Source organism: Amblyraja radiata, chromosome 22, assembly GCF_010909765.2.
Source record: "Amblyraja radiata isolate CabotCenter1 chromosome 22, sAmbRad1.1.pri, whole genome shotgun sequence".
In the NCBI taxonomy this organism is placed as follows: domain Eukaryota; kingdom Metazoa; phylum Chordata; class Chondrichthyes; order Rajiformes; family Rajidae; genus Amblyraja; species Amblyraja radiata.
In genome coordinates, this window is record NC_045977.1 from 40239503 (window position 1) to 40265770 (window position 26268).

The 26268-nt window shown below is 45.7% G+C and overlaps 1 protein-coding gene across 3 annotated transcripts in view; it reads left to right on the forward strand.

The window, feature by feature from the left end:
* The window catches only part of card11 (caspase recruitment domain family member 11), a 224257-nt gene that overhangs the window by 71514 nt on the left and 126475 nt on the right, over positions 1-26268 (forward strand). For 2 of the 3 annotated variants that reach the window (XM_033041134.1, XM_033041137.1), the window contains exon 2: positions 19025-19180. The exons of the other annotated variant lie outside the window; for it this stretch is intronic. The gene's annotated coding sequence lies outside the window, so the exon portion shown is untranslated. The remainder of the gene's footprint in view (positions 1-19024; positions 19181-26268) is intronic. 3 annotated transcript variants of the gene reach the window in all.

Consider the following 26268-nt stretch of genomic DNA (forward strand, 5'->3'; position numbering starts at 1 on the left):
ATGTAGAACATGTTCCCATTAACCTTCCCCAGAACCCTTCCCTTTCATGGTCCTCTTCTGATCCCTCATGGGGCAGTACGTTGCGTAGAGTCGCACTTCAGACAATCACCACAAATCTGCACCTAAATCTACGGGTGGCGCTGCGGTAGATTTGCTGCCTCACAACGCCAAAGACCCAGGTTCGATCCTGACCACTGGTGCTGTCTGTACGGAGTTTGTTCGTTCTCCCCGTGACCTGCGTGGGTTTTCTCCAGGTGCTCCGATTTCCTCCCACACTCGGAAGACGTGCAGGTTTGTGGGCTAATTGGCCTGACTAAATTGTAAAGTGTGTAGGATAGTATTAGTTACGGAGATCGCTGGTCAGCGTGGACTCGGTGGGCCGAAGGGCCTGTTTCCGTGCTGTATCTCTAAACTAAAACATAAAGGTCCTGTCCCACGTATGCAATGCGACTTGCCGGCAGTAGATTGCCGAAAATTTTCAACATGTTGAAAATTCAGCGGCGACCAGAAAAAGGTACGACTCTTTGGGCGATTACTCACGACCATACAGGCGTCACGGAGTATGGTCGTGAGTAGCCGCCCAAAGAGTCGTACCTTTTTCTGGTCGCCGCTGAATTTTCAACACGTTGAAAATTTTCGGCAACCTACTGCGACTATGACTGGTGCCAGTAAGTCGCCGAAAAAAATTGCGTAAGTGGGACAGGCCCTTAAAGCACCATTGCATTTGGAGCTCGAATGAATCTGACTGCAACAGCACACAGATGCTTCTATCTTCAAACTTGGGCTGAGGAACGTAATCCTCACCTGCACTCCAACCAACATCGCATTACATCACCTCCAAAAGTACTGCACTCCGTCAGTACATGATAAGGGAATGACGTTTAATGCAGGGTAAAGCCACTGCAGTAACAACACAGACCCTGTGTTCAAGTCTCCGTCGTGAGACCTGTGCTCATGACCTTTTGACTAAGAGGTGAGAACGCTATTCTGAATCCCTTCTAATACCTTTTACAAAGGACCATAATCCCTCTCTCCCAGGCATACTACAGTCAACAGAATTTTATTGCTTTGAATGCAAAAATGTCAGGATGACAAACTGCACCAAGAACCAGCTTAATATTCTTGAGAGCGAAGGTTGGGCAGAAGTGTGGAAAAGTTTGAAATCTCTCACATTGAGCTTTGTTAAAGCCCTGTCCCACTGTACGAGTTCATTCCAAGAGCTCTGCCGAGTTTAAAAAAAAATCAAACTGGTGGTAAGCACGGAGAATGAACGTAGCGGATACGTCGGAGCTCGGGGACGTCTCTTAGCGCTAACGGCAGGTACTCGGGAAGACTCGCTAACAGCAGGTAGCACGGGAAGACTCGTGAAGATTTTTCAACATGATGAAAAATGTCCACGAGAGCCCCGAGTACCGACGAGTGGCCATTACCATAAATCTCCGAGTTTGAACTCGGGAGAACTCTTGGAATGAACTCGTACCGTGGGACAGGGGTTTTAACCTTGCATTTGCCATGTTCAAATCTTCATTTTATATTCCAATATAAATGTCTTGTTTTTGGAACGTTTGTCAAGACTAAATTAACTTTTGAGGAAATGAATTTATGCAAACATAAGATATTACAGATGCAGAATCTAGGGTAACATTTTTAAAAAACTGCTGGAAGAACTCAATGGGTCAAGCAGCCTCTGTGAAGAACAACAGTTCAGATTGAGACCCCACGTCACTCCCGATACGTTCTTCCGAGTTTTTCTTTTCCTGAAGGACTTTTAATTTTGACATGTCTTTAAAAAGACATTCTTACAAAGTACTGAACAGACTTAGGAAATAACAAATCTCTGCATTGAAGGATATGATAGAGGGATAATATAGAAAGCTGAGTTGAGTCGATCAGAATTGAAAAGTAATGCTAGTCTCAATCATTTGGTTCAGACCTTCTCCATTGTGAGTGGCCCCACTGTTTGGGAATTTAATTTACAGATACACCAAATCCATGCCTGCCATCGATCACCCATCCGTGGTACTTCCATGTTATCCCACTTTCTCATTCACTCTCTGCACTTAAGGAGGTCAATTAACCTACAAACCCGCATGTCTTTGGGATGTCGGAGGAAACCGGTGCACCCTGAGGAAACCCACGCGGTCACATGGAGAATGTACAAACTCCGCAGGTCAGGATCGAGCCAGGGTCTCTCGAGTTGTGAGGCAGCAGCTCGACCAGCTGTTGCACTGTGCCGCCCAAAGTTGCAATGAGCCACTGCTCTATGAGCCACTAAATGAGTCTCTGAAGTAAAGAAGCCACCTTTGAGCTCATCAGCGATGTCCCGACATTTAGCGATTATTAATCCCACAAAAAATAATCTCACACCAGGTTATTCTAAATCCATTCTGAACAGATAGCAAAAACTGTCAAGGCACTCTCTAACATTCACAAACATTCAGAAATATTTTTTAAAAAACTATCAGACAGAATTAGGATTAGAAAAAAATAGGCAGACTATTTGAAAAGATTAAAAATAAATTGATATAAAACTTTTAAAAGCACTGGAAAGCACTTAACACATTAAATTAACCCAATTATTTTTTAAAGTAAATCACCTTAACTTGCTTGTCTCCCTTTCTATCGTACTCAATTGTACTCTGCCTTCTCATGTTTACAAAGCTGAAAGCATTTTGTAGAAGTATTTTGAAGCCAGATATTGAATACTTTTATGTCATTCCCCTGCTGCTTAATAGAGTAGATTTCAACAATGGTGCTGGTGTCAACAATGGTCAACAATTCAAGCACGGTAGCGAAGCGGTAGAGTTACCGCCTTACAGCGCCAGAGACCCGTGTTCAATCCTGACTGCGGGCGCTGTCTGTACGGAGGTTGTACATCCTCTTCGTGACCTGCGTGGCTTTTCTCGGTTTCGATCTTCGGTTTCCTCCCACACTCCCAAAGACGTACAGGATTATAGGTTGACACAAAATGCCAGAGTAACTTGGCGGGTCAGGCAGCATCTCTGGAGAGAAGGAATGGGTGACGTTTCGGGTCAAGACCCTTTTTCAGATTTAGCCCAGCATCTGCAGTTCTTCCCTACACAGGACTGTAGGTTAATTGGCTTGGTATAAATGTAAATTGTCCCTTGTGTGTGTAGGATTAGTGTTAATGTACGGGGATCGCTGGTCAGTGCGGACTCGATGGGCCGAAGGGCCTGTTTCTCTCTACTACACTAATACAGATAACCCTTGTTATATAGGAGGGGGAAGGATGGTGTCTGCTATGGCCGATTGTCCGTTATAAACAGAGTAAGGAGGGTAAATACTGACTCGTGAATCTCCAGGCTGGGTGGGAAGAATGCAGCAACAGGAGGGGAGGTCCAACCAGGGGAGGTTGCAGAGCCCCCAGCCCCACACGCGGTGAACCAGGGACAGATCTGCTATTTGCGCCCCCTTCATGCTGCTCACTCTCTCCCCTACCCTGTACAGTCGCCCCCCCCCACCAAATGCCACCACGAAAGGAAGCCTCGGTCCATTAGAACCAAAGTCTGTTATAAAGAGGTCCATAATAGATTGTCACCTTGTCGTGGTGGAGAAGCTTGCGTGGACCTGAGATCCTGAGAGTGATGCCGTCTGGAGCGATGCTCCTGGTAGGGCCACCCATGGCGGTAAGGTGGAGGGGGAGGTCTCTGACAAAGAGCCAATCCAACCAAGACCTCAACGGTGGGACAGGCGGAGGACGATGGCTGACCTTAGTGGAGCGTCACAACGACTGGGAAGGCGGATGAAGGCTGCAGCAGAAAAGGGTCTCCGGTCGTCTTGGACTCCATGCCACTGGATCCTGACCCAGATCTGTCGAGGACTGATGCACCAATCTCCCCACGTTAAACAAAGTCACGGGGCACAGGCGTCCTCCATATAGGGAATAGCACCCTGGAGACACCCACGTTCAGCCACGACCAAAGGGGGGACCTAAGAAGACTGGAACAATACCTGATGGAATGGAATGGAATACTTTATTGTCACATGTGACGAGGCATGGTGACATTCTTTGCTTGCATACACCATGTATACAAATAGCTGGCACATGCAGCGCTTTTAATAATGTGGATGTAGAACACAGAACTGTACAGCACAGGGACAGGCTATTCGGCCCACAATGTTGTGCCAAACATGATGCAAAGCTAAACTAATCTTCTCTGCTTGCATGTGATGTTGGTGTGAAGAAATGTTTGTCTTGTCTGATTGCAGGACCTGGGGCTTCATGATTTACTAGTTCACCCGAGTGAGCCAAATCATTTTCCCGCCGAGCACGGCATTGTTTTTCTGCAACCCGAAACGTTGCCTATTTCCTTCGCTCCATAGATGCTGCCTCACCCGCTGAGTTTCCCCAGCATTTTTGTCTACCTTCGATTTTCCAGCATCTGCAGTTCCTTCTTAAACAGTTTGATGGGCTGAGTATCTGCACACTATCAGTTTCCTTCTCTTACCTTTTTAAGTATCAATTGGACAGTAACTAAGCTTCATAAGTGATAGTAGCAGAATTAGGCCATTTGGCACATCAAATCTACTCCGCCATTCAATCATAGCAGATCCATCCTTCCCTCTTAACACCATTCTCCTACTTCTCCCCATGACCCCTGACACCCGTCCGAATCAAGAATCTATTGATCGCTGCTGTAAATGTATCCATTGACAGCCTCCACAGCCTTCTGGAGGGTGCGGCAGAGCTTTACCAATGTTGGCATCCGATGATAAAGTGTGAGGGGGGATCTTATAGAAACATATAAAATTATAAAAGGACTGGACAAGCTAAATGCAGGAACAATGTTCCCAATGTTGGGCGAGTCCAGAACCAGGGGCCACAGTCTTAGAATAAAGGGGAGGTCATTTAAGACTGAGGTGAGAAAAAACGTTTTCACCCAGAGAGTTGTAAATTTGTGGAATTCCCTGCCACAGAGGGCAGTGGAGGCCAAGTCACTGGATGGATTTAAGAGAGAGTTAGATAGAGCTCTAGGGGCTAGTGGAATCAAGGGATATGGGGAGAAGGCAGGCACGGGTTATTGATAGGGGACGATCAACCATGATCACAATGAATGGTGGTGCTGGCTCGAAGGGTCGAATGGCCTCCTCCTGCACCTATTTTCTATGTTTCTATGTAAAGTGCTATTCAATGTAGACCTCCAGCTCTGCTCTGGTAACTGCCGATAGTCCGCCCCCAAGACTTATAATAAATTCCCAAAAGCTGCGGTTTGATTAATTCAGCACGGCTCAACAGAAAACCTTCACGGAGGAAGCCCTTCAAAGCTGCCGCTAATGTTCATTGGTGATGTTGCCATGTCAACATGGATCCCCTGGTAGTCCACACACTGTACAAAGGATTTTAAACAAGACTACTTATTGATATAGTGCTGTTCCTCATATTCCGTCTGGGGACCTTGCGTCCGTATGGCATTAACATTGAATTCTCCCAATTTTGCTAGCCCTTGCTGTCTCCTCCCCTTCCTTAACCCTCTAGCTGTCTCCTCCCACCCTCCCATCCGCCCGCCCTCGGGCTCCTCCCCCTCCTCCCCTTTTCCTTCTTTCTCCCACCCCCCATCAGTCTGAAGAAGGGTTTCGGCCCGAAACGTCGCCTATTTCCTTCGCTCCATAGATGCTGCTGCACCCGGTGAGTTTCCCCAGCAATTTTGTGTACCTTCGATATTCCAGCATCTGCAGTTCCCTTTTGAATACTTATTGATATAGTTGACAAGCAAGATGGATGCAGAAATGAATTCAGTGACCATCAGTGATTATATCTAACAAGATGTCATTGTTGCTACTACATGAAGATAACCATTTAATGGCAGTTTTTTCAAAGGATAAGCCTTAATTATCAGCCATTTTGGCATAATGCTTGAACGTATTTCAACCAATATGGCTCCAGCATTTTGTGTCTATCTTGGGTGTAAACCTGCATCTGCAGTTCCTTCCTACAAAAGGTTCAGAGGGATATGGGCCAAATGGGACGAGCTTAGATGGGGCATCTTGGTCCGCCCGGATGAGTTTCCATGCTGTACGACACTGAGGCAATGCCAGAACCAAACCTTGATCAGCACGGTGGCGGAGCTGCTGCCTCACTGACGTGGGTTCAATCCTGACCTCCGGTGCTGTCTGTGTGAAGTTGGCATGTTCTCCCTGTGACCACGTGGGTTTCCTCTGGGTGCTGCATTTCCTCTCACGTCCAAATACGTGCGGGTTTGTAGGTTAATTGGCCGTTTTAAACTGCCACCAGTGTGTAGGGAATGGACTGAAAGTGGGATCACATAGAACCAGTATAAACAAATGATCGATGGTCAGCATGGACCTGATGGGCCGAAAGGCCTGCTTCCATGTGATTAACATTGCTGTTCTCATGTGATAAAAATCTTTATAGAAATTGATGTATGCCTGCAGGAGTAATGGGATTTTTGGTGGTTTTATTTACTTTCATCTTCTTTGGACTATTCCTCAGACATACTCTTTATTATCAAGATTGTAACAGTGTACCATGCCTTGATATTATCTTTATCTCTTCCTCTGAACACCTCCCTAGTTGCATATGTGCCTTCACCTCTTTATTATATAGAGAGCAGAGAGGAAAACAATGAAATGTAGAACTCCAGCCATCTTGTGATAGAAATAAAGTATGATGCCACTATCGACTGTGGAGGTAATTGGTCCCCCACACAGTTTGAAACTATTGCTTTTGCCAGCTATATTCGGGCCCTCAGATTAGTAGCGCATGGTCCTTAATCAGAAATAATGTTTTGAGAAATTCTGAGAATCTGGCTCTGATGTGGATGTTTCGTTTCCTGCTGATTCACTGTAGTTACATTTCCTCAGAGCTGTTTGTTGACGGACGGCTTATTCCAGTAAACTCGCCTAAAGTTGGCGACTTTCACACCTATAATGCGTCTGACGACTCTAAATTAGGACCAGAAGATCCCGTGCTGCTAACAAACTTGTGACGCGTGTATTACCCTTTAAAAAAATTTAAAGCACAAGTATGCATGAAATGTTGAGTGGGTTTTCCTTCACTAAAAAGGAATCTGATAGGTCCTGCCAGGTGATAATTTCTAAATCTATCATTGCCTGTGATATCTGCTGTGTCCAACTGTCCTCACTGACTTTACTCATCAATTGATGGCCATTTCTTCAACTATCTAGACTATTGGGTCTACAGTTCCTGACCTAATCTGTAAGTATTTAGAACTTAGTCAGAATCTGTCAGGCAAAGTTCATTTTGCTTCTGGGACTCCTACTCGACTTTAAGGGCCAATTACTAGCGATTGATCAGAGGGAGAAGTTGAGCAGAAGCAGGCACGTGCCGTCAGGCTAGGAAAGGTAGGCACTGCCTATCCTGACTAAAATGATAAAATGATAATTATTAAATATAAATAGTAAAGGCACGGAAGAATTATGCCGACCTAAGAGATCGATCTCTTAAGGGGCTGTCCCACTTGGGCGACCTAATCCGCGAGTTCTGCCGAGTTTGCCCTCGACTCATACTCGCAGCATGGTCGACACGAGGTCGTAGGAGATCTTTGTAACTCTCCTTCACACTCGAGAGTGGTCCCCGCGTACTCGAGGCCTCAGCTAGGTCGCGGCGTATATTTTTCAACCTGTTGAAAAATGCCTGCAAGTAAAAAAAGGTCGCCATGGAAAAAATCGATACTTTTTTTACTCGTAGTTGGTCGGCATGTTAGTCGTAGGTAATCGAGGGTAGTCGAAGGTAGTCGTAGATAGTCTTCATCATAGTCGAAGGGAGATCGAAGGAGGTCGTCTTCACTCTCCACTATTCGGTGTCCAATTTTCTCGAAGTTAGTCGTAGCTAGTCTTCAACATAGTCGAAGGAACTCGAAGGAGGTCTTCAACATGTCATTTTTAAAAACTCCTTAACTCTTCTAAACTCGCCAATTAGGTCGCCCAAGTGGGACAGCCCCTTTAGGTAGGCATAATTCTCCGTGCCTTTCATGCGCAGTACATGTAATACGGGAAAGTCTGTGCAGCTCATGTGCCGTTGATGTTGCTTCAAGCCGTCAAATTCAAGGGGAGCTGAAGGCAGCTGAAATTCTGCCTTTGCAGCGTGGACTGCTCATGCACAGCGCAAGTTTCTTGGCGGGTTTTTCAAACATGGATTGTCATTATCTTAAGAGTATCTTATGAAACAGAGAGAGAAGAATGGAGTTTGTGTACAAATAATGTGGTAAGTAGACTTCTTTGAGCTACATGTTTTTAAATACTGTATTTCCCGGCAATGAAGACGCTATTTTATTTTACCCAAAAATAAGGCGCGAAAATGTACCTGCATCTTGGAGGCTGAAGATTAGGTTGTTAGCCAAGAAAGATAGACTTTTTTATCCCTCAGTACAGCAATATCAAGAACGATGTTCTATCCCTATCTCTCATTGCTGGTCTATCCCTCATTGTGAGCAGCTGATGCGAAGCGGCTGTAAAGTGGGAAGTGGCTGAAAAAGGACAGCGCTGCTGGAGGGGGGGGGGGGGGGAAGAGTTTATTTCACAGCATGTGGGGAGTCTGGCCAGGGGTAAAGTTGCGGAGAGCAGGAGCGTTGAGAAGGATGGGGTCGTGGATCAAGCCAGCAACCAGCTCAAGAGCGGGTAAGCGGGCAATGGATAACAGGACTGCGGGCGGTGCAACTTGCTCCATGTGTCAGTGCGAGTAACCTCAATTGGTCCCTTGTTTGCGTTGACACAGGAGTAAGCTCCACTGCCTGCTGTCCTGTTATCCATCACCCGTTGACCCGCTCCGCTCTATGATCTTTGCTTTTGAGCTGGTCCCCTCACTGTTTAGACGGAGAGCACTGCCAGAAGTGAGCGAGCCGGCAGAAGGCATTGACGTCCCAGCAGCCGCTCGCAGCCACCCGAGCTACTTCCCTCCCTGGCCAAAATGCGGTGGCTCAGCGCCCGGATGCCACGGCAGCGGTGAGTTAGTGGGTTACTGGCATGATCCCCGACCCCCTCCTTCTCAACGCTCCTGCCCTACCAAAACATTTACCCCTGGCGCAGACTCCCCACACACTGTGAAAGGAACTCTCCCCCCCAATTGGTCCCTTGAACTAGTATTGTCATTCAATGAGATCACAATTGATCTCAGTTTGTTTTCCCACCGTTACATATTCTCTAATACGCTTCATATTGTCAGGGAGTTATTGCAGTTTCTTACAAGACTCCTCAACGAAAGGCAAAGGCTTCAACTGCGATTCTTACACTGTGCCACTGCACTCAAACCACTGTTGATTTCTGTGTAGCTTGTGGTCCAAAGATGGTGAAAGGATATGGGTACAATTGCAAATCTGAAAACTAGCGTCAATAGATGTTTTGGGTTTTTTTTTGTTATCGAACCAAGAGAGGTAGATGGAAGTATTTGTTTACAAGCAATACATAACTACTTTGCTCCTGGTAGGGCCACCCATGGCGGTAAGGTCGAGGGGGAGGTCTCTGACAAAGAGCCAATCCAACCAAGACCTCAACGGTGGAACAGGCGGAGGACGATGGCTGACCTTAGTGGAGCGTCACAACGGCTGGGAAGGCGGATGAAGGCTGCAGCAGAAAAGGGTCTCCGGTCGTCTTGGACTCCATGCCACTGGATCCTGACCCAGATCTGTCAAGGACTGATGCACCAGTCTCCCCACGTTAAACATAGTCACGGGTCACAGGCATCCTCCATATAGGGAATAGCACCCTGGAGACACCCACGTTCAGCCACGACCAAAGGGGGGACCTAAGAAGACTGGAACAATACCTGATGGAATGGAATGGAATACTTTATTGACACATGTGACGAGGCATGGTGACATTCTTTGCTTGCATACACCATGTATACAAATAGCTGGCACATGCAGCGCTTTTAATAATGTGGATGTAGAACACAGAACTGTACAGCACAGGGACAGGCTATTCGGCCCACAATGTTGTGCCAAACATGATGCAAAGTTAAACTATTCTTCTCTGCTTGCATGTGATGTTGGTGCGAAGAAATGTTTGTCTTGTCTGATTGCAGGACCTGGGGCTTCATGATTTACTAGTTCACCCGAGTGAGCCAAATCATTTTCCCGCCGAGCACGGCATTATTTTTCTGCAACCCGAAACGTTGCCTATTTCCTTCGCTCCATAGATGCTGCCTCACCCGCTGAGTTTCCCCAGCATTTTTGTCTACCTTCGATTTTCCAGCATCTGCAGTTCCTTCTTAAACAGTTTGATGGGCTGAGTATCTGCACACTATCAGTTTCCTTCTCTTACCTTTTTAAGTATCAATTGGACAGTAACTAAGCTTCATAAGTGATAGTAGCAGAATTAGGCCATTTGGCCCATCAAATCTACTCCGCCATTCAATCATAGCTGATCCATCCTTCCCTCTTAACACCATTCTCCTACTTCTCCCCATAACCCCTGACACCCGTCCTAATCAAGAATCTATTGATCGCTGCTGTAAATGTATCCATTGACGGCCTCCACAGCCTTCTGGAGGGTGCGGCAGAGCTTTACCCATGTTGGCATCCGATGATAAAGTGTGAGGGAGGATCTTATAGAAACATATAAAATTATAAAAGGACTGGACAAGCTAAATGCAGGAACAATGTACCCAATGTTGGGCGAGTCCAGAACCAGGGGCACAGTCTTAGAATAAAGGGGAGGTCATTTAAGACTGAGGTGTGAAAAAACGTTTTCACCCAGAGAGTTGTGAATTTGTGGAATTCCCTGCCACAATGGGCAGTGGAGGCCAAGTCACTGGATGGATTTAAGAGAGAGTTAGATAGAGCTCTAGGGGCTAGTGGAATCAAGGGATATGGGGAGAAGGCAGGCACGGGTTATTGATAGGGGACGATCAACCATGATCACAATGAATGGTGGTGCTGGCTCGAAGGGTCGAATGGCCTCCTCCTGCACCTATTTTCTATGTTTCTATGTAAAGTGCTATTCAATGTAGACCTCCAGCTCTGCTCTGGTAACTGCCGATAGTCCGCCCCCAAGACTTATAATAAATTCCCAAAAGCTGCGGTTTGATTAATTCAGCACGGCTCAACAGAAAACCTTCACGGAGGAAGCCCTTCAAAGCTGCCGCTAATGTTCATTGGTGATGTTGCCATGTCAACATGGATCCCCTGGTAGTCCACACACTGTACAAAGGATTTTAAACAAGACTACTTATTGATATAGTGCTGTTCCTCATATTCCGTCTGGGGACCTTGCGTCCGTATGGCATTAACATTGAATTCTCCCAATTTTGCTAGCCCTTGCTGTCTCCTCCCCTTCCTTAACCCTCTAGCTGTCTCCTCCCACCCTCCCATCCGCCCGCCCTCGGGCTCCTCCCCCTCCTCCCCTTTTCCTTCTTTCTCCCACCCCCCATCAGTCTGAAGAAGGGTTTCGGCCCGAAACGTCGCCTATTTCCTTCGCTCCATAGATGCTGCTGCACCCGGTGAGTTTCCCCAGCAATTTTGTGTACCTTCGATATTCCAGCATCTGCAGTTCCCTTTTGAATACTTATTGATATAGTTGACAAGCAAGATGGATGCAGAAATGAATTCAGTGACCATCAGTGATTATATCTAACAAGATGTCATTGTTGCTACTACATGAAGATAACCATTTAATGGCAGTTTTTTCAAAGGATAAACCTTAATTATCAGCCATTTTGGCATAATGCTTGAACGTATTTCAACCAATATGGCTCCAGCATTTTGTGTCTATCTTGGGTGTAAACCTGCATCTGCAGTTCCTTCCTACAAAAGGTTCAGAGGGATATGGGCCAAATGGGACGAGCTTAGATGGGGCATCTTGGTCCGCCCGGATGAGTTTCCATGCTGTACGACACTGAGGCAATGCCAGAACCAAACCTTGATCAGCACGGTGTCGGAGCTGCTGCCTCACTGACGTGGGTTCAATCCTGACCTCCGGTGCTGTCTGTGTGAAGTTGGCATGTTCTCCCTGTGACCACGTGGGTTTCCTCTGGGTGCTGCATTTCCTCTCACGGCCAAATACGTGCGGGTTTGTAGGTTAATTGGCCGTTTTAAACTGCCACCAGTGTGTAGGGAATGGACTGAAAGTGGGATCACATAGAACCAGTATAAACAAATGATCGATGGTCAGCATGGACCTGATGGGCCGAAAGGCCTGCTTCCATGTGATTAACATTGCTGTTCTCATGTGATAAAAATCTTTATAGAAATTGATGTATGCCTGCAGGAGTAATGGGATTTTTGGTGATTTTATTTACTTTCATCTTCTTTGGACTATTCCTCAGACATACTCTTTATTATCAAGATTGTAACAGTGTAGCATGCCTTGATATTATCTTTATCCCTTCCTCTGAACACCTCCCTAGTTGCATATGTGCCTTCACCTCTTTATTATATAGAGAGCAGAGAGGAAAACAATGAAACGTAGAACTCCAGCCATCTTGTGATAGAAATAAAGTGTGATGCCACTATCGACTGTGGCGGTAATTGGTCCCCCACACAGTTTGAAACTATTGCTTTTGCCAGCTATATTCGGGCCCTCAGATTAGTAGCGCATGGTCCTTAATCAGAAATAATGTTTTGAGAAATTCTGAGAATCTGGCTCTGATGTGGATGTTTCGTTTCCTGCTGATTCACTGTAGTTACATTTCCTCAGAGCTGTAGACGTTTGTTGACGGATGGCTTATTCCAGTAAACTCGCCTAAAGTTGGCGACTTTCACACCTATAATGCGTCTGACGACTCTAAATTAGGACCAGAAGATCCCGTGCTGCTAACAAACTTGTGACGTGTGTATTACCCTTTAAAAAAATTTAAAGCACAAGTATGCATGAAATGTTGAGTGGGTTTTCCTTCACTAAAAAGGAATCTGATAGGTCCTGCCAGGTGATAATTTCTAAATCTATCATTGCCTGTGATATCTGCTGTGTCCAACTGTCCTCACTGACTTTACTCATCAATTGATGGCCATTTCTTCAACTATCTAGACTATTGGGTCTACAGTTCCTGACCTAATCTGTAAGTATTTAGAACTTAGTCAGAATCTGTCAGGCAAAGTTCATTTTGCTTCTGGGACTCCTACTCGACTTTAAGGGCCAATTACTAGCGATTGATCAGAGGGAGAAGTTGAGCAGAAGCAGGCACGTGCCGTCAGGCTAGGAAAGGTAGGCACTGCCTATCCTGACTAAAATGATAAAATGATAATTATTAAATATAAATAGTAAAGGCACGGAAGAATTATGCCGACCTAAGAGATCGATCTCTTAAGGGGCTGTCCCACTTGGGCGACCTAATCCGCGAGTTCTGCCGAGTTTGCCCTCGACTCATACTCGCAGCATGGTCGACACGAGGTCGTAGGAGATCTTTGTAACTCTCCTTCACGCTCGAGAGTGGTCCCCGCGTACTCGAGGCCTCAGCTAGGTCGCGGCGTATATTTTTCAACCTGTTGAAAAATGCCCGCAAGTAAAAAAAGGTCGCCATGGAAAAAATCGATACTTTTTTTACTCGTAGTTGGTCGGCATGTTAGTCGTAGGTAATCGAGGGTAGTCGAAGGTAGTCGTAGATAATCTTCATCATAGTCGAAGGGAGATCGAAGGAGGTCGTCTTCACTCTCCACTATTCGGTGTCCAATTTTCTCGAAGTTAGTCGTAGCTAGTCTTCAACATAGTCGAAGGAACTCGAAGGAGGTCTTCTACATAGTCGAAGGAGGTCTTCAACATGTCATTTTTAAAAACTCCTTAACTCTTCTAAACTCGCCAATTAGGTCGCCCAAGTGGGACAGCCCCTTTAGGTAGGCATAATTCTCCGTGCCTTTCATGCGCAGTACATGTAATACGGGAAAGTCTGTGCAGCTCATGTGCCGTTGATGTTGCTTCAAGCCGTCAAATTCAAGGGGAGCTGAAGGCAGCTGAAATTCTGCCTTTGCAGCGTGGACTGCTCATGCACAGCGCATGTTTCTTGGCGGGTTTTTCAAACATGGATTGTCATTATCTTAAGAGTATCTTATGAAACAGTGAGAGAAGAATGGAGGTTGTGTACAAATAATGTGGTAAGTAGACTTCTTTGAGCTATATGTTTTTAAATACTGTATTTCCCGGCAATGAAGACGCTATTTTATTTTACCCAAAAATAAGGCACGAAAATGTACCTGCATCTTGGAGGCTGAAGATTAGGTTGTTAGCCAAGAAAGATAGACTTTTTTATCCCTCAGTACAGCAATATCAAGAACGATGTTCTATCCCTATCTCTCATTGCTGGTCTATCCCTCATTGTGAGCAGCTGATGCGAAGCGGCTGTAAAGTGGGAAGTGGCTGAAAAAGGACAGCGCTGCTGGAGGGGGGGGGGGGGGGAAGAGTTTATTTCACAGCATGTGGGGAGTCTGGCCAGGGGTAAAGTTGCGGAGAGCAGGAGCGTTGAGAAGGATGGGGTCGTGGATCAAGCCAGCAACCAGCTCAAGAGCGGGTAAGCGGGCAATGGATAACAGGACTGCGGGCGGTGCAACTTGCTCCATGTGTCAGTGCGAGTAACCTCAATTGGTCCCTTGTTTGCGTTGACACAGGAGTAAGCTCCACTGCCCTGCTGTCCTGTTATCCATCACCCGTTGACCCGCTCCGCTCTATGATCTTTGCTTTTGAGCTGGTCCCCTCACTGTTTAGACGGAGAGCACTGCCAGAAGTGAGCGAGCCGGCAGAAGGCATTGACGTCCCAGCAGCCGCTCGCAGCCACCCGAGCTACTTCCCTCCCTGGCCAAAATGCGGTGGCTCAGCGCCCGGATGCCACGGCAGCGGTGAGTTAGTGGGTTACTGGCATGATCCCCGACCCCCTCCTTCTCAACGCTCCTGCCCTACCAAAACATTTACCCCTGGCGCAGACTCCCCACACACTGTGAAAGGAACTCTCCCCCCCAATTGGTCCCTTGAACTAGTATTGTCATTCAATGAGATCACAATTGATCTCAGTTTGTTTTCCCACCGTTACATATTCTCTAATACGCTTCATATTGTCAGGGAGTTATTGCAGTTTCTTACAAGACTCCTCAACGAAAGGCAAAGGCTTCAACTGCGATTCTTACACTGTGCCACTGCACTCAAACCACTGTTGATTTCTGTGTAGCTTGTGGTCCAAAGATGGTGAAAGGATATGGGTACAATTGCAAATCTGAAAACTAGCGTCAATAGATGTTTTGGGTTTTTTTTTGTTATCGAACCAAGAGAGGTAGATGGAAGTATTTGTTTACAAGCAATACATAACTACTTTGCTTGGTCACTTGCTCACAGCCAAAACCTTCAACTTATTTCAGCTTCTTAAAAAAAAAAAAACATTTTCAACTGTGATTTCTGATGATGACATGTGACACTCCGGCGACTGTATAGCAACAGCCTAGATGGCGGCAGTCGCCTAAAAAAATCGCCTCAGTGGCACAAGCCCTGAACAATCCTCAAGTGAAGATTTTTTTAAGATGCTGTCGTCTTTGTTTATCTCTGATCAGACTGAATTCCTTTCTTCAGGCTGTTCCTCTGGGATTGTGGGGGAGGCAGGATTGGATCTATCATGTCTGTGTGGGAAGCAAAATGGACGGGTAACTGCTCAACACCGACGTCCCCCACTGCAGTGGGCTGGTTCATTCACTGTATTTGCTGTATATTTAAATAGGTCTGATGTTTACAGATGATGCATTTGATGTTTAAGAAGGAACTGCAGATGCTGGAAAATCTAAGGTAGACAAAAGTGCTGGAGAAACTCAGCGGGTGCAGCAGCATCTATGGAGCGAAGGAAATGGGCAATGTTTCGGGTCGAAACCAAGTTCAATGGAATTCTTGCTTTGCATCAGCACACAGAACATAGTAGGCATTTACTACAAAACAGATAAGTGTGTCCATATACCATAATATAAATATATACACACATGAATAAATAAACTGATAAAGTGCAAATAACAGAAAATGGGTTATTAATAATCAGAGTTTTGTCCGAGCCAGGTTTAATAGCCAGATGGCTAACACTTCTTCAGACTGAAGATACATTTGATCATGTATATCTTGTTGTGTATTGGCAAATGATGGCAAATGAGGAGAATCTCCAACAAGCCAAATCACCTTTTAAGGGTTTTGACCCGAAACGTCAGCTATTCCTTCTATCCAGAGATGCTGCCTGTCCTACTGAGTTACTCCAGCATTTTGTGTCTATCTTCGGTTTAAACCAGCATCTGCAGTTCCTTCCTACACCTTTGAGTATTCTTTATATTTGCCCACCAGTTTGTTTGAACACTGTGCATGTCACTTCACTGAAGACTAAGAATTACAGGGCAAATATGTGTCAACACTGAAGAAGCTAATTGAGTTCATATTCCTGCCTCCAAATATTTCTTCAGAGTCTATCTGACGTGACAGTAATGACTGCAATATACATGAACAGCTCGCAACCTGGTTCAAGCCTCCTGCAATGCCTTGGGGTATTAATAATGTGTGCCAGCTGCTTTTATTTAATCTGTGTTTACTGTTGCCTATGCATGCAGCGATAATATAGAAAGTACTTAGCAAAGCAAAAATAATGGAGCAGGAAATCTGAACCATTTATCATATTTTATCTAGGAATTATAATTGCACCTCGCAGCCTAGCCTTCTTCAGCCCACTTAGTCCACGCCAAATATTTGTATAAGCCACTCGCTGCGATTGGGAGATTGTGTAGAATGAGTCTCTGCTTATCAGAGGCCAGAAGAAGCAGAGGGCACTTCACGGAAACGTTGGAGGTTGCACGCGGGAGTTCTAGGGTAGTGGCCAAGAGGCAGATTAATCCACAGCTGGCTATTCTCAGTCATTGAGTAACTTAAAGGCTGAACGCTAGATGTTTGGATGACCTTCGAGCAGAAGCATTTTCTTGATGTAGAAGATCAGTTATTATCCTATTGAATATTGAACCCTTTCTGGCTTAAGCCCTCCCTTCACCACCTCCAGTTTAAATTCCATTTGGAATATTTTGGAGGACCAAGAAACCAAGAACCAAGTGGAGCCATGTTTTTAAAAAAAACTTCCAACTAGGCTCCAGTGTGATTTGTTATGGTCTCGTGTTGTTGGACTGTTTGGCTAACGTCCAGAAATGGATGAAAACTATTTCCTTCCATTCGTTCTTTGCCTTGTATTCAGGCATGGTACAGATCCAGATTACTCTCCCAAAACTCCATCCCAAACCTTGGCAACAGGTTGATAACCGTGGTGCTAACTTTGATTCTTCAAACTTCAAACTTTCTACAAACAGATGTAATCGCCATGACCATTTCCTTCTACTTCTCACTTGTACCTAAGTTTCTCCAGACTTGAACTCAAGCCAAACTGTACTGCCATTATCCGAGCGCATGTCAACATCTTTTCACGCCCAAAGCCTGTACAATCGTTGAATCCATGTTGCTTCCTACTCTGGCTATGACTTGATTTTAAAAGAGAAGACACAGAGTACTGGAGTCAATGGCCTGTCCCACTTGGCTGTCATTCGCGCCATTTACGCGACCTGCTAGCGCGTGGGTAGCGCGGGACGAGCGCATGGGGTGGTGTGGAGGAGTGTGGACCTCGTCCTGTACTAAATCTTCGCGCGCCACCAGCCTGTCGCCTAACTGACGGCCAAAGTGGGACAGGCCCAAAACCCTGGCGCGACGCAACGTCTCACCTCCAACAGCAGCAGCAGAAGCAGGCAAACGATCGCCGAGCTCGGCCTGGGGATCACGGCCGTTGCGGATCCGGATCCGCCCCCACTCCTACTTCCAGAGCGGGGCCAAGAAGATTGGAGATAAACACGAAATGCAGGAGTAACTTAGCGGGACCGGCAGCATCTCTGGAGAGAAGCAATGGGTGACGTTTCGGGTCGAGACCCTTCTTTCAGACTGAAGAAGAGTCTCGACCAGAAACGTCACCCATTCCTTTTCTCCAGAGATGCTGCCGGTCCCGCTGAGTTACTCCTGCATTTTGTGTCTGTCTTCAAATGACGTCACGCGCTCCAGACCGCTGTGCGGGCGCATGATGACGCATAACCATCGCGCGTCAGTCACTACCGGCCTGTCGCGTAAATGACGGCCAAGTGGGACAGGCCCTTAACTCATCGGGTCAGGCAACATTTCAGGAGACCATGGATAGGCAATGTTTCTCCACCTTCTCTCCACGTAACTCAGCAAATTCTTCCATTTCAGCACGAAACGCATTTCTTTTGAAAGTTTCAGCTGAATGCCCTTACAGGTGGTGCATTCTGTTCCATGGGGGTGGCAGAGTGATGCAGCTGGTAGAGTTGCTGCCTCAGCGCCAGAGAACAGGGTTCGATCCTGACCTTGGTCGGTGTCTGTGTAGAGAGTGCACGTTCACCCCGGACCACATGGGTTTCCTTTGTGTGCTTCGGTTTCCTCCCACAGCCCAAAGATGTGTGGGTTTGTAGGTTAATGGACCTGTGTAAAATTACCCTTAGTGTGTAGGGAGTGGATGAGAAAGTGGAATGACATAGTCGTGAAGATTTGGGCAGTCACGGTTGCGCAGCGGTAGAGTCGCTGCCTTACAGCAAATGTAGCGCCGGAGACCCGGGTTCGATCCCGACTACGGGTGCTGTCTGTACGGAGTTTGTACGTTTTCCCCGTGACCTGCGTGGGTTTTCTCCGAGATCTTCGGTTTCCTCCCACATTCCAAAGACGTGCAGGTTTGTAGGTTAATTGGCTTGGTGAACGTAAAAATTGTCCCTAGTGGGTGTAGGATAGTGTTAATGTGTGGGGGTCGCTAGTCGGCGCGGACCCGGTGGGCCGAAGGGCCTATTTCCGTGCTGTATCTCTAAAACTAGAAACTAAAACTAAAATATGGTTGGCGTGGACTCTGTGGGCTGAAGGGCCTGTTTCCCTGCTGTATCTTTCAATCAATCAAACATTCACCATAATGGAAACATTCTTCAGACATAAGAACATGAGAAGAAGAAGCTGGTCATCTGTCCCTTAAAGTTCATCAGGATCAGGACTGTTGGTCAATCTTCATATCTCCATTATCTTCTCACTAACCCCATGTCTTGATTCCTTTAATATCCAGATATCTATCAATCTGTGCCTGAGCCTCTGCAGCCCTGCGGGATAAAGAATTTGAAGGATTCTCCGTTGTCTGAGTGAAGAGATTCCTCCTCATGCAAAATACTGAACTGGTTACACCTTATTCTGAGACTGGGATCCGTGGTTCTGGACCCCTCGGGTAAGAAATACATCTGCCTTGCCTCAAGCCTATCAAGCCCTATAACAATTTCACGAGGAGATGTTCTCACAACCTTAAACTCTAGAGAACGGGCAGAGTCCAGTTAATCTGTCTTCATACAGCAAACCTGCCAACCCTGGTTCTAGTCGAGTTGATCTTTGCTTCAGTACTTCTGTGGCAAGTACGTGCATCGTTAAGTAAGGTGATTGGAACTGTACTCAACGCTTCAGTTTGGTTCAGGCCCCATAAAGCTGCAATAGAACCATCTTACCCTGTATTCAAATTTACTCTTATAAAAGACTAACGTAACATTTGTATCTTTTGTACCTCGATGCTGGCTTTCAATTACTTTAAGCAACGCTACCCAATCTCTTACATACACATTTAAGGTGAGAGGGGGAAAGATTTAACAGGAATCTGTCGGGCAACTTTCTTTACACAAAGGGAAGGGGGTAGGTATATGGAACGAGCTGCCGAAGGAGGTAATTGAGGCAGGTTTCTATCACAACGTATCAGAAGCATTTAGACAGATACACGAGGTTATAAGTGATAGGAGCAGAATTAGGCCAATCGGCCCATCAAGTCTACTCCACCATTCAATCATGACTGATCTATCTCTCCCTCCTAACCCCATTCCCCTGCCTTCTCCCCATAAACCTTGACACCCGTACCAATCAACATCGATAGGTTTAGAGGAATAGTGATTTTTCAATTCCCTCTTTTCTTGAATAATGGGGTCACGTTTTCTACCTTTCAATCCGTAGGAACCATTTCCCGAAACTCTAGAATTTTAGAAAATAGTAACCAGAATGCTCACTATTGCTTCAGCTGCCACATATACAACTCATTGGGCCTTGCCATTTTCACGTTTAAACCTCACCAATTTCTTGTGATTTTTTTTTGACTAATACATTACCTCCAGTCCTCATTCCTGACAGAGCCCTGATTCTTTAATATTTCTGGCAGATTTTTAGTGGCTACTCTCATAAACTCAGATACAAATTAGTTGTTTAAATTCCTCTGCAATTTCCTTCATAAATTATTCTCATCTCTGTCTGTAAGGACCGACATTTGTTTTTGCTAGTTTCTTTTTTCTTATTATTACACACTTGTTGAACCTTTTTACAGTCCAGGTTTATACTTCGTGACAATCAACTCTTATATGTTATATTGTTTTTCTTTATCAATTTCATGCCGGTCCTTTGCTGAGTTCCAAAATGCTCCCAATCCTCTGGTCTGCTGCTATTTCTGGCAACTTCTGAAGCCGTTTCCATGGATTTAATTCTATCTTTAATTTCTCGTGTCATACACGGATGAATCACTTTTCCTTTTGGGTTTTTGTGACTCAGAGGACATCTTTTCTTTTTCACTTTATGCATTATTTCTTTGAACGCTGGGCATTCGAAATCCCTGGGCACAGCGTCGCAGCTGGTAGAGCCGTTGCCTCCTGGCAACGGAGACCCGGGTTCGATCCTGAGCTCGGGCACTGTCTGTGTGAGGTTTGCACGTTTTCCGTGCACGTGCTCCGGTTTTCCTCTTGCGTGCCAAAGACACGTGGGCTTGTAGGTTCAGTGGCCTCTGTCTCATTGCCCCTGGTGTGCAGGGAGTGGATGCAAAAGTGGGATCATGTAGAACTAGTGTGAACTGGTAGACACTAAATGCTGGGGCGACATCGTGTGAACGGGTGCTTGACGTGGACTTGATGGGCAAACGGGCCTGTTTCCATGCTGTATCTCTAAATAAAAATAAAGAACAGTGCCTTTGGCACACTCTGCCTGCGCTGACCATGATGCCAAATAAACCTGCACAGTTCACATGCCTGACTCAATGTCTCTGGACTCACCAGGAGAGTACGGCTCCAGCAACACTCGACAACAAAGCAGCCCAGTGGACTGATGGCTCGTCCATCTCAACTCCCTCCATCCCGAGCACTGTGACAGCAGTTACAAAATGCACTGCACTAGCTCGCCTAACTGCTCCTATAGCATCTACCAAATCTACAGTCACAATCGCCGAGAACAACAAGGATGTTTGGGTACACCATACCCAGTTGCACACCATTCTTCCTTGGAAATACGCACTTGGCTTTTCTTCCCAGATGGTGTCAGGTTATAAGGTCGTAAGGAATAGGAGTAGAATTAGGCCATTCGGCCCATCGAGTCTACTCCGCCATTCAATCATGGCTGATCTATCTCTCCCTCCTAATCCCATTCTCCTGCCTTCTCCCCATAACCTCTGATACCCGTACTAATCAAGAATCTATCTATCTCTGCCTTACAAATATCCACTAACCGCCTCGACAGCCTTCTGTGGCAAAGAATTCCACAGATTCGTCACCCTCTGACGAAAGAAATGTCTCCTCATCTCCTTCCTAAAAGAACGTCCTTTAATACTGACCGTGGCGACTCCTTGTGTGCTCGTCCCAGAGGTTGATCTACTCTCTTCCGATGCAATCGCTCTACTCTTTTTCTTACGTCTATTTTCTGCCCCTAAATCTGTCTGAAAACGATACTATGCCCTCTGACATTGGATAGAGTGTGTATCGGGTGACTGAATGCCCAATGAGTTGTACATCATGGAAACAGGCCCTTCGGCCCAACTTGTCCATGCCAACCAGATGCCTGATCTACGCAGATACCCACCTGCCCATGTTAGGGCCATACCCTTCGAAACCTAAAGTCTGAAGAAGGATCCTACTCGCTATGCCACCTACCCATTTACTCCCGAGATGCTATCTGACCCACTGAATTACTCCTGCATTTTGTGTCCCTCTAAATCTTTCCTATCCATGTACCTGTCCAAATGTCTTTTGAATGTTGTTAGAGTACCTGCCTCGCCTACCTCCTCTTCCATGTACCCACCACCCTGTGTGATAAAAATTGCCCCTCAGGTTCCTATTAAATATTACCGCTCTCACCTCAAACTATCTCCTTTATTCCTTATTCCCCTCGTCTTGGTAAAAGACTCTGCATTCACCCTATATATTCCCCTTGTGATCTTATAGAGCATATCAACGCCTCTACCTCTTACAAGGTTTAGGAAGTTTGGCATGTCCCCTACAACTCTCACCAACTTCTACAGATGCACCACAGAAAGCATTTTATCCGGCATCACAGCTTGGTTTGGGAACAGCTCCATCCAGGACCGTAAGAAATTGCAGCGAATTGTGGATGCAGCCTAGACCATCACACAAACCAACCTCCCTTCAGTTGACTCCTCGCCATGCCTCGGCAAGACCAGCAGCATAAACCAGGACGAGTCGCACCCCGGGCACTCCCTCTTCTCCCCTCTCCCATCAGCCAAAAGGTACAGAAGTGTGAAAGCGCACACCTCCAGATCCGGGGACAGTTTCTTCCCAGCTGTTATTAGGCAACTAAACCATCCCACCACAACTAGAGAACAGACCTGAACTACTATCTACCTCTTTGGTGACCCTCAGACTATCCTTGATCGCACTTTGCTGGCTTTACCTTGAACTAAACGTTATTCCCTTTTCATGTATCCATACATTGTAAATGGCTTGAGTGTAATCACTGACTGGATAGCACCCAACAAAAGCTTTTCACTGTTCCTCGGTACACGTGACAATAAACTAAACTACACTCGCATCCTTCTATACCTCTAATTCTCCAACGTCTTCCCCTTAGTCCTTAATCTCCACTGAGAGAATTGCTTTTCAATGGAAAATAACAGCCCAAAACAGGTAACATTGTGGCTCTTCAGAGGTATTTAGCACCGTGAGAGATATGCAGTGGGCAATTCAGTATTTTAAATTGGCTGAAGTTATCTGGAGCATGCGTGGTCTGTACATATAAAACCCAGGGTAACATGGTGACAAAAATATGTTGTTGGTTTTAGATTGTTACCATGTAGAAGTAAAACTAAATATAAAATGTGGAGTTGCATTTAGACAGAGTGAAGACGTTGATAGATTTGGTTGTGGTGACATTTCTAGCTTTTCACACGGTAGAAATCAAAACCACACTTGTGGATTACTTTCTCATTCCTTTCCCAATCTGGAGCAGGGCTTGCTGATTAGGCGACCAAACAAAGTGAATGTAACAATTACATTATTTTGGAGTGGGTTCAAATGTCAGCGTTTGGCTTGTAGTAAGGGACCCAGGTTCGATCCTGACTATGGGTGCTGCCTGTACGGAGTTTGTATGTTCTCCCTGTGACCGTGTGGGTTTCCTTTGAGATCTTCGATTTTCTCCCTCATTCGCAAGGCGTGCAGGTTTGCAGGTTAATTAGCTTTTGTAAATTGTCCCTAGGGTGTGGGATAGAATTAGTCTCCAAGTGATGCTGGCCGGCAAGGGACTCTGTCAGCTGAAGAGCCTGTTTCAATGCTGTATCTCTAAAGCTAAAAGGCAAATTTGCCTTATAATTCCCCTTATTGCTGGGGGCATTGAATATAAGAGGCAGGAAGTTCTGAAGCAGCTCGGTGAGACTGTGGTTCGGCCGTATTTTGAGTATTATGTGCAGTTCTGGACGCCCCATTGTAGGGAAGATGAGGAGGCTTAGGAGAGGGGGTTTATCAGAATACTCCCTGGATTAAGGGGTTTCAGCGACAGGGACAGGTTAGGCAGACTTGCATTGTTTTCTCTGGAACGTCAGTTGAAAGGAGACTTGATAGGAGTATATAAAATTATGTGAGGCACAGATAAGGTTGATAGTCAGAACCTTTTTTCCTCAGGGTGGATGTATCCACCACTAGGGGGCATTAGCTATAAAGGTGAGAGGGGGAAAGTTTAATGGAGATGTGTATGTCAAGTTTATTTACGGAGAGTGTATGTGGCAGAACACCGGCACCTCTACATGGGTCACCTGCTACTTCCCAGGGCACAAGGCTTTCCCAGTCTCCATTTGTGCTTGGGCGCCTGTGTCTAGCTACCTGTTAGTCTAATTGCTGTTGTCTGTTTGCCAGTTGTTTTCTCTCTATCTCTCCCTATGTTTGATCATCGATGTCTGATTGTTTTCGTCCATCTGTGGCTGGGCGCTGCAATCCGTCTAAGTTTTAGTCTAAAGATAGATACAAAAAGCTGGAGTAACTCAGCGGGTCAGACAGCATCTCTGGAGAAAAGGATTTGGTGACGTTTCGGGTCGAGACCTTTCTTCAGAGTCTAAGAGAGTCTTCTTCTAGACCAGAGTTTTAGTCTGACTATTTAATCTGTGTTTAATTGCTCGTGTGTGTCTGTATCTTGTTGGTAGTGCCCGCCTACCTGTTTATGTCAATTTCTAATAATCTATTACTGTGTCTAACTATGCTTTCTGTTTATGATGGTTTCCTGTTACCTGCCTTCATTTAATTATCTGTGTCTGCTCTCTCAGTCTTCTCCCTGTCTATCTGCCAACCTGTCAGTATAGTTAGCAGCATCTGTTTGTTTTAAAGAAATGTTCAAAAGAAGGTAAAACATTGTTTACATCTTACATTTTCTATTCGGCAAGCTCAGACCATGCTGTCTAAAATTGGGCATGTTTGCCTTGAAGGTTATAAATAAACATCTGAAGAAGGGTCTCGACCCGAAACGTCACCCATTCCTTCTCTCCAGAGATGCTGCCTGTCCCGCCGAGTTACTCCAGCATTTTGTGTCTGTCTAAAGGGCCTGTCCCACTTTCACGACCTCTATTGAGTTTGCCCTTGACTCATACTCGCAGCATGGTCGTCACAAGGTCGTAGGTAGGTCGTGATGTCAGTCGTAGGTACTCGTGGCATCAAGTAGGTCGGGCCGTTTTTTCTAGCCTGATGAAAAATGTCCACGAGTAAAAATGGTCGTAAATTGGATCGTGAAAGTGGGACAGGCCCTTAAATAAACCTCTTGGATATTTACAATAATCTAACAGTTTTGTGGTTAATATAAATGAAAACTGCTTTTTATTTTCAGATTTTTAAAAACGTAATTGAAATTCTCATGCCAGCCTGATGGATACTTGTAGTTGTGTATGTAAATAAAAAGTGGTGAAAATCGGGAAAAATCTCCCGACCCCCGCTGCACACCGAGGTTCATACATCCCCCGGCCCCTGCACATTCCTTTCAGTAACTGCTGTTGTTTAATAGTTGCAGCAGTGGGCTGCTGTCCCCACATGTCACTGAGAATGAGATGACAAGTCTGAACCAAGCTGGGAACTTGCTGTTCACTTTTTTTTTGAAGAGATGAGCTTTGGCTCGTGAAACCTCAGCAAAATGCAGAGCTCGTTCAACTCCATTCAATCTATTTAGGTCTCCAAATATTACCCCACGAGGCTCTTGGCAACACTTCTGGCGCTATTGAATTTTAACCTGTTAATTTATTGGGACATATCATCGCAACGTGCTAGATAAGAGCGCGAGTCTAATATGAACACATTGCTGGGTATATTTAGAAATGATAAGGCAAGTGCAATGTTGTACCTATTAGCAATATAATGACATTAGAGAAAATGACGCAGCTATCTGTAAGACAGAAATAGAATCCGTGTGGAATGAGATAAGGCAATATAAAAGGTCAGTTTATCCTTCAGTGACAGGGGATGTGGAGGACGACGTACACAAACACTGGGGAAATGACACATTAATAATCATGGAGGAATTACAATTGAAGCGAATTATAACTGGGCCGGCACTTTCAATCTTGGACCTACAGACAAGTAATCATGCAGGAATTTCAACTGCCCTGAATATAATTAGGCAGAAGATATACAGATCAGAGAGGAAAGGGGAATGAGCTTATGCAACATGTTTATTATTGTCATGTGTACCGAGGTGCAGTGAAAAGCTTTGTATTCTGAACATGTGAACACAGGACTCGGGATTGAGGCATCGGGTCTACCAGCGACCCATCCCTTTCCGGGCTGTCTCCTATTATGCCCCGTTCACATGAAGGAGAAATGGAAGTATGTCAATGAGGTTTGCATGCTCAGGCTGCTGTGGCGTGCATGAGATGTGAATTGCAAGGCTGACCTTTCCACCTTCTGAAGGTGACACAAAGGGCAGGGATGAATATTTATTGACTGAGAAGTTTGGTTGACCAGTGTCTCAAATGTAGTGGTGAATCGAGCAGTGGATATCGCTGATGCTGCTATTAGCTGAAAATGCCATTTGAAGGTAGAC